Genomic DNA, 8,126 nt, shown 5'->3' with positions numbered 1-8,126 from the left:
TGATAATGAACCAGCCTTAGGCATAAACTTAAGACTCTGGGAATCAAGCCTGTAGTTAGGACATTAGCAAGCCTGTTCATATAAGGCTGTGCTTCCAGAATGTTCTTAGTTCTCTCCCCTGACTGGTTGTTGTTTGCCCCATTATTTTTTTCATATTCCTAATCCTGGTTTGTGGTTGGAACCCTGCCTTTGGATCCTCAGATCTTTCTTATATGTATATACTGTTGTAGCCACCCTTTTTTCCACCTCTTGTGGTTTAGTCTGTACTGTGCGTTCACCTTTTGCTGTTTGTTATTTTGTCATTAATGTAGTTTTACTTTTTGTGTCACCCAATTGTGCCTGTCCTTTTGCTTACCACACCACTCCTGGCTGTCCAGGGTGCGAGGTCATGAGAGCCAAAACATGACAATATTCTAATTGCTTATCAGCCATAAATTGGGTTTTATAAGAAGACATTTCCTCTCTCTAGAACACTGTCATTTTTGGCCAGAATGAACATATGCTACCTGCAGTTACAGTTTAATTTTTCAGATGAGCACAAGTATCATAAAGATAAGCTGTTGCCTTTTGATGTATGTTTGAAGTACTCATGTTTTCTAACTTGATCCTATCTAATGGATACCTGTCAAGATTTCCAGTGTTGAGTTTCCCTGTACCCAAAGAAATTTTTAAAAGAAATTATAAAAAAAAAAAAAATAAGGGAAAGAAAAAAATAAATAAGAGACTATATTGCAGGCTGATGCCTGCAATCGCTACTGCCTAGAGGCAAAAGAAACATGAGGGAACAGTACTATGATGTCTATAAAACATGAGACAACACAGAGGTATTTTGGGGAAACATCAGCAAACCATTTTTTTGTGGAAAATATTTTCATCATGAAGTCCAATGATTATAAGATGTAAAAAGCAAAAACTTTATGACTGAGTGCTCCTATGATAATTTGTCAAGTTAAAAATGCACCTAACTTTGTGCCTTCCTGTAGGGAATGATTGCCTGTGAAAAAAAATTAATAACAGCAACTAAAACAAAGAGTGAGAATTTATTTTATGAATGTCACTACAAAGAAAGGTGAAAAACAGTGAAGTAAGTTGCTCATTTTACAGAATCATAGAGTAACCAAAGTTTGAAGGGACCTCAAAAGGTTTCAACTTTTTATAAGTTTCAACTTTTCACGGGAAAAGGGAGTCAGATGAGATTATATAGCACCTTGTCCAACTGCACCTTGAAAACATCCAACAATGAGCACCGCACCACATCCCTGGAGAGGTTGTTACAGCAAATTATTCTATTCATTGTAAAAAAATTCTTTCTTACATTGAAATGAGACCTCTCCCAGTACAGTACAGTGTTTCTCCCCTATCTTCTCTAGTTGCTCCTTCTGAAGAGAGAGCCTCAGTCCTCTGTACAGCCAGCCTTTAAGCACAGGAATACTCTGATGAGGTGCCCCTTGAGCGTTCTCTTTTCCAGGAAGAAAAGAACTGACTCTCATCCTTTCCTAATGACCCTTCTTTGGACCATCTCCAGTCTATCCAGTTTCTTCTTGAATAGTGGCAACCAGAAATGGACACAGTATTTCAGGAGCATCCTGACAAGCATGGAGCAGAGTCATTCTAAGGCAATGAAAATAGCTGCTGTAAATGATAATTCATCATTTATCAGGGAACAGTAAGATGACATTGTACCTGGAAAAGAAATGATTATAAAAGAATCTGAAATACCTAGAATTAACAGAAAATTTATTTTCTTAGGTTGCATTTTTTCTTGGGTTTTCTTACCTCCTCCTATTCATATTTTTTTCCATGATGCATTACCCTTCTTATACCCACAGAAATATTATACCTTTTCTACATGGCTATTTTATAACTTTATAGGTGCCTTCATGTTTCATTCTCTGAATCCAAATGTATTTTGTGGCTTTTGTTTCATAAGTAAATATAATAATAAAAGTAGCAGTGAATATCTGCAAAGAGCAGACCTGCTTTGTCCTTGCAAAGATATATAAGTGTTGAGATGAATATGTGCAAGGTAAATTAAGAAATTGTTTGGGTATTGACAGTGGTTTATTACTATGCAAACACAACAATAAAAAAAGAAAGAAAGACACAAAAAAAGTCCCCAGAAAAATAGCAGGCGCATAATGGTATCCTTGAGAGGATACGTTAGGAAAGCTAGAGCAGCAGAGGTATTAAAGCACAGTAGTTTAGATAATGAAGTCGAATAAATTGTCTTCATCTTTGTGCCTTCATTGTCACCAAAGTACACTGTGATAAATGAAATAGATTTGTCTGATGGAAATCATAAACATTCATATTTAATAAACAGTTATTAACACTTCTATAATATTGCTCTTTTATGTTCATTACATGCTTATTGCAATGCAGCAAGTTTGTTTCCTATCTCATTTCTCCACTGTCATTGTGTATTGCAAACCTGTGCAAGACAGGTCTATTTTTTATGTTGTACTGTACAGTATGTGAGTAACGCTCAGATCTTAATGGAAGTGTCACATCATTTTCAGATCAAATTATCTGGTTTTAACAGCTGAGGGGAATCAAATTAATCAGTAAAATTAGAATACAAACTAAATACAAACATTGTGGTTCCCAAGATGTTGACTGAAATATTTGGAGGTCACGTTTACCAGTTATCACATTAGAAGGTTTACTGGGGTGCTCTATTACTTATCATTAGTAGTCCTACATTAGGAGCATGCAAAAAGGTTTAAATTGCTAGGCAAATACATGGCTCAAGTGAATTTAATGGCACAAATAATAACTCAGATTTTATTTTTTTTTTCTCCTTAGTTTCTTAGAAACTGAGGTCCAGGAACAGAACAGAGAAGGTCAGAATATTTACTCCATTTTTGCCCTTGACACAAGCAAAATATTTACTTCAGAAAATCAAGGCTAGAATCTTCTAGAAAACAACTTCACAACATTTTGGAAGAATCTGGACAACTATCTGTATGTCTGGACCTATTCCTTTATATATCTCTTTTCTAATTTTCCTTCTGTGTGACTAAACTACAGGAGTGTGTCTTGTTTTTCTAGAATAATTCATAAACATAAACTGCCAGAAATAGGACATTGAGTCCAAATGTATGAGACTCTTAGAATATATGTTAATCTTTACCCTCTTCTCTCTGCACTCCCAATACACCCAAAAGCTGCTAATTATCTCAAAACCATCTGCTTTCAGTCTGCCATGGGGTTTACAATTACTAAATCAGGAGCACAGAAATAAAGACAAAAAGATATTGTGGTGGGTTGATCCTGACTTGATGCCAGGTGCCCACTAAAGCTCCATTAAGCCCCTCCTCAGCAGGACAAGAGAGAAAAAATATGGCTAAAGGCTCATGGGTCAAAGAAAGGACGTGGAAAGATGCCTCAGCAATTACCCTCATGAGCAAAACTGAGTCAGCCTGGGGAAAAATAATTGAATCTATTGCCAATCAAATCAGAACAGAATATAGAGAAGTGAATTCAAATATAAAAGCACCTTTCCTCCACCCCTCCATACTTCCCAGGCTTAACTTTATTCCTGATTCTCAATCTCCTCCTTCTCAGTGGCTCAGGGGGACAGAAATGGGGTTTGTGGTCAGTTCATCAGTTCAATTTGCTCCTGCACAATAATTTTTTTCCTTCTTAACTTTACTATCACAGAGATGCTGGCATTATCAGTGATGGACTCAGACTTGGCTGGAGGAAGGTCCCTCTTGGAACCAGCGGGAGGTGGGTCTGTTGGACAAGGGGGAATCTCCTGGCAGCTTCTCACAGATGCTGCCCCTCTAGCCCCTTGTCATTCAAACCCAGCACAGACATGTCAGCTTGATAAAGTTTCTTAGACCATGAGACTTTAAGGGGTCCAGGGTTAAGAGCCAGGCTTGATCATTTACTATAAGCATAGAAATGACTTATGATACCAACTGTAGTTGTGACATCAACGACACGTTATAAACACCAGCACACACAAATCTACACAAGTACATACACTTTTTATATATACTTTTTTATATTTTTATTCAAATTTATATTAATATATTTTTTAGATCCTACTTTTTTACTTTTGCTTTACTTCTTTTATTCAGGCATCCATGAGGACTCCTAATATTTTTTAAAAAGTCACAAAAGCTCCTCTGATGTTATCTTCAATGCCACTTGTTCTACAAGAAGAACTTTACAGAGTTTAAACTGTGGCATTGTTCATTTGCATAACTTATTGATCCTAAAGCAGTTAGACATCTGCTATTTATTGTCCTTGCTTTACTACTGGCCATGCAGGTGAAGAAGATTTTGTGTAATTTTGATGGAACATGGAGGATTCTCAATTACATGTTTTACAATAATTTCTCCGATGTGCATAGAAATTAGGTATATATAGATCTTTTTCCTTCCCAGTGGAGAAAGAAAAGAAAAAGAAATAAGTGCAGTAATTTTACAAATGGAGAAAAAACATGATTCTTCTTTTCATGCCAACATAAAAATGAGGAGAAAACAATTTCCCAACTCTGATGAAAATAATCATCCATATAGATAAGAATAGAAACATATCTTCAATGTTTGCATATAAAGAAGTATATGAACTGTTTAGTATATTAAAATCAAATTTCAGCAGTGTCAGAATGCTCACTAATCAATTTCAGATTAATTTTCTTAATTGAAACTAATTCCAGTGATACTTTAATGTTGAACAGCACATGCTCAGGACAAAATTTCTTATTCAGGATTTCCCCATGGGTATAAAACACTCTTTTTTAAAGTAGTTAAAAGATTAATGCTCATTAAGGATTAGAGGATTTTCAAGCTTCATCTTTTATAATAATTTTTTCAGTTAGTTGAGTGTCAAGACCCCTGAATATTAAGCTGTCTTTCAAAAAATGATACTGTTCTTCAAAAGATTATTTTTGACTCTTCCGTCTTCCTCCAGTGAAGTAAGTCAGCATGCAATCATACTAATTCATTTCTTTTCAGAGATGACAAGTGTTTGAAAATCTGTGTTACAGTGGCATGCTTTTTATTATTGATACTATAAGAGATGCAGAGTTTATTGTCTGAAAGAGACATTTGCAATCCAGCATTGCCATACAAATAGTGGGCTGTGATAATGATCTCATATGCAAAATTAACTTATCTTGATTTACTGCACTTACTTATTTTCCACCCTTTTCCACCTGCAGCATCTTGTTATAAATCTCAATTGAAATTTCTATTAGATTTTCAAATTATGATTTTGTGCAGTAAATAATAAAAATAGGGACCAATTCTTCATGGAGATCCAGATCAACCAGCATTTTTGACAACCGACATAGTTTGCTGTATAGGAAGATGACAGTTACATTCTACCCAGATACAAATGTTTTAACCCATACTTTGGAGTACCAAGGTGCAATTTTTACATCACAAAGATTTTAGCCTTTAATTTGAGCCTTCTAAGTTTGGAGAACCACCACTTCCATCTCTGATTTGTTCCGTGTTTTCTATTCAGACTTGTTTAACCATGGAGGAAATAAAACACTTAAAAAAGTGATCCTTTCCCCCAAAGCATGTACAGTGTGGGTAGCAAGTCCTCAGCCCTGATGCTTTCACTATACAAATGCGCTCACATTGGACTGCATTGCTCATTAATGTGGATGTAAACCATATCACCCAGGTTTCCCTGTAGATGGAAGAGAGAGGAAGGAACCACTAAGACTAACTCAGAACTTTTTATGGCTTAATCAGCCTTAAATTTTGTTGAAATATGTGAAGTTAAGTTAGGGCTTAGCCAGCATTTAACAATCTATTTAACCTATTTAGCATGTACAAAATAGAACAAATGCATTTTGTCGAACAGTGTGTGATGTTTTTAACATACAATACCTTGAAAAATTCCTCAGAAAAATCTTGATACTGGAAACAGAGCAACTGTATTTTCCTATAAAAAACACATGAATTGTCAGATTCATTATCTTTCTAGCCTCTAGTACAAATATAAATATGAACACCATCTCAGACTTTTTCTACTACTTGCTCAAAATTTTTGTCATGCTAACAAGCTTATTGGTCATGCCACTTTTTGTTTCTAATCACTAGAACAGCACTAATATTTTTCTAGAATTTATCTCATACTAAAATTATTATCTTATGATCCCCTCAACCCAGTCCTGAACTGAGGATAAGGTGAAATTTATTCGATGTTTTCTATCTTAATATTGTTTATACAAAGATGCTACCTAATTATTCCCTTATAACCAGAAATATTTCATTGTTTCCATGTGATTTATCTATCCATACCTATACCTTTAATCTATATCTGTATCTATATCTATATCATCTATGTCTATATGTCTAACTTTTTTATCCTATACCAAGTAAGAATTCTGAACATTTCTTCATGTTTTGAATTTTTGTTAACAGATTGCCTGTTCTGACTAGGAATGGATTTACAGATTTATCAGGATTTTATCTCTGGAACATTTATTCTAAATGTGTTACAACATATTAATAAGTAACAGTTGTCTTCATAGCTTATTCTATTAGTCACAGAATTGACATTTTAGAATAATTCAGGCTGATATTTTCAGTCTTGTTTAGGTTGAAAACATAACACTAACTTTTCAGTTAAGTTTTCATCTGTAAGTATTATAAGCAGTTATTTACTGATGATTGCAAAACTTATTGTGTAACCAATACATCTGTCTTTAAATACAGTTATTCTATCAAGTGCCATGGAATAATAGTTATTCCATCACGTAGTTCTATCAAGTTGCACTTTTTAAAAATAAAGCAGGTACTGAAGCTCTGTTCTTACCCACTGCATTTTGTTTACAGCTTCAGAAAGCACTTCTAATACATAGCATCAAATATCAAATTCAGCAGTATGGATTTCCAGTTGACACCTAAGAACCTCACAAAAGGCCTAGACCATCCAGGAACTATCAGTGTGCAGGTTTTCTGTATGAAACAGAAAATAAAAAATAAAAAATAAACAAATATAAGCATAGAGAAAGTACCAGCAACAGAAAGCAAATATACATTTATACACATGTATCACATTTTCATCTAGGCTTACTTGTGCATTTGTGTACATATATTATATGAAGATCTTTGTAGTTAAATAGACAAAATATAGTTAAGCAGTTTTATAATTCTATTCTACATTGTTTGGTGAACCGCTGCATATTTTAATCTGAGTGGATATGTGATCTATATGAAGTATCCTGATTTTGGACTAAATTTTCTTCTCCCAAAATCGACTGGTTTGTAAAATGATCATCACATCTGAGTACATGCTGTAATTTCCACATTCTTCATTTTTGCAATAGGTTTCAGCAGCTAATGCTTATTTTAATCTTCATAGCCTGGCATTATTAATCTGAACTTTAAAGAAAGTACAGCTTGTGTCTGTGGGTATTTCCAGTCATTTGAAATTAATTTGCCAAAGGAGCAAATAGCTCAATAATAGTACACAGGTGAGGAATTTATCTGGAAAAAGCTGTGCATATAGTATCTGGTGTATAAAAATCCCTTCATAAATTTCACCAATATGTTCATGTCTCGGGTATATCAAAGGTCTCAAATTTCAGGTTGTCTCTTACTTGAGATATGCTGGATAACTCTCCTTGTCAATCACCAGCTATTGAGAGATTCTTTCTCTGTTATACAGTAGGATACTAGCTCTCAATTTAGCCCTTGCAACTGGAACTTGTATCCCACAATACTTAGATAGCATAAATAATAATTTGGAGCTTTTTTGACACTTATCAAGGTCTCTTTACATGCTAACTCTTGGATGGGGGTATTTTTGAGGTAAAGGCATATGGTTAACTGGTTGCTTCAAATTATTGTTAACATTATTAGACCAAAAAAAAAAAAAAAATAGACATTAATCCAAATTTGACAAAGAAGCTACATTTTTTATGTTAAAAAAAAAAAAGGAACAGAAAAGAAAAACATGTTCTTGATCTATTTATGCTGTAATTAATTTAAACTGAAAAGTTCATTTCCTGCAGTGAGTGACTTGTAGAACTCACTTTCCTTACAGATATTTTCCCAGATTTTTTTTTTCTTGATACTACATATTACATTTAGAGCTAATATTATTTTTTTTTCCAGGATAGTTCATCTTCTCTCCTTAAACTTGTTTA

At 34.2% G+C, this 8,126-nt stretch overlaps 1 long non-coding RNA gene across 1 annotated transcript; it reads right to left on the bottom strand.

Annotated features, from left to right (window-relative positions):
* Window positions 1–1,059: 1,059 nt before the first annotated feature.
* On the bottom strand, window positions 1,060–6,929 carry LOC131572843 (uncharacterized). Its single transcript, XR_009276061.1, has 3 exons — window positions 6,791–6,929; window positions 5,860–5,914; window positions 1,060–1,683 (listed from the first exon to the last, which is right to left on the bottom strand). It is a non-coding gene; the product is annotated as an uncharacterized LOC131572843 (long non-coding RNA).
* Between the last annotated feature and the right edge of the window lie 1,197 nt (window positions 6,930–8,126).

The sequence above is a fragment of the Poecile atricapillus genome, chromosome 1, assembly GCF_030490865.1.
Source record: "Poecile atricapillus isolate bPoeAtr1 chromosome 1, bPoeAtr1.hap1, whole genome shotgun sequence".
Classification (NCBI taxonomy): Eukaryota; Metazoa; Chordata; class Aves; order Passeriformes; family Paridae; genus Poecile; species Poecile atricapillus.
The sequence above is the reverse complement of the archived record's forward strand: the minus strand, read 5'-3'. Positions and strand labels throughout refer to the sequence as shown.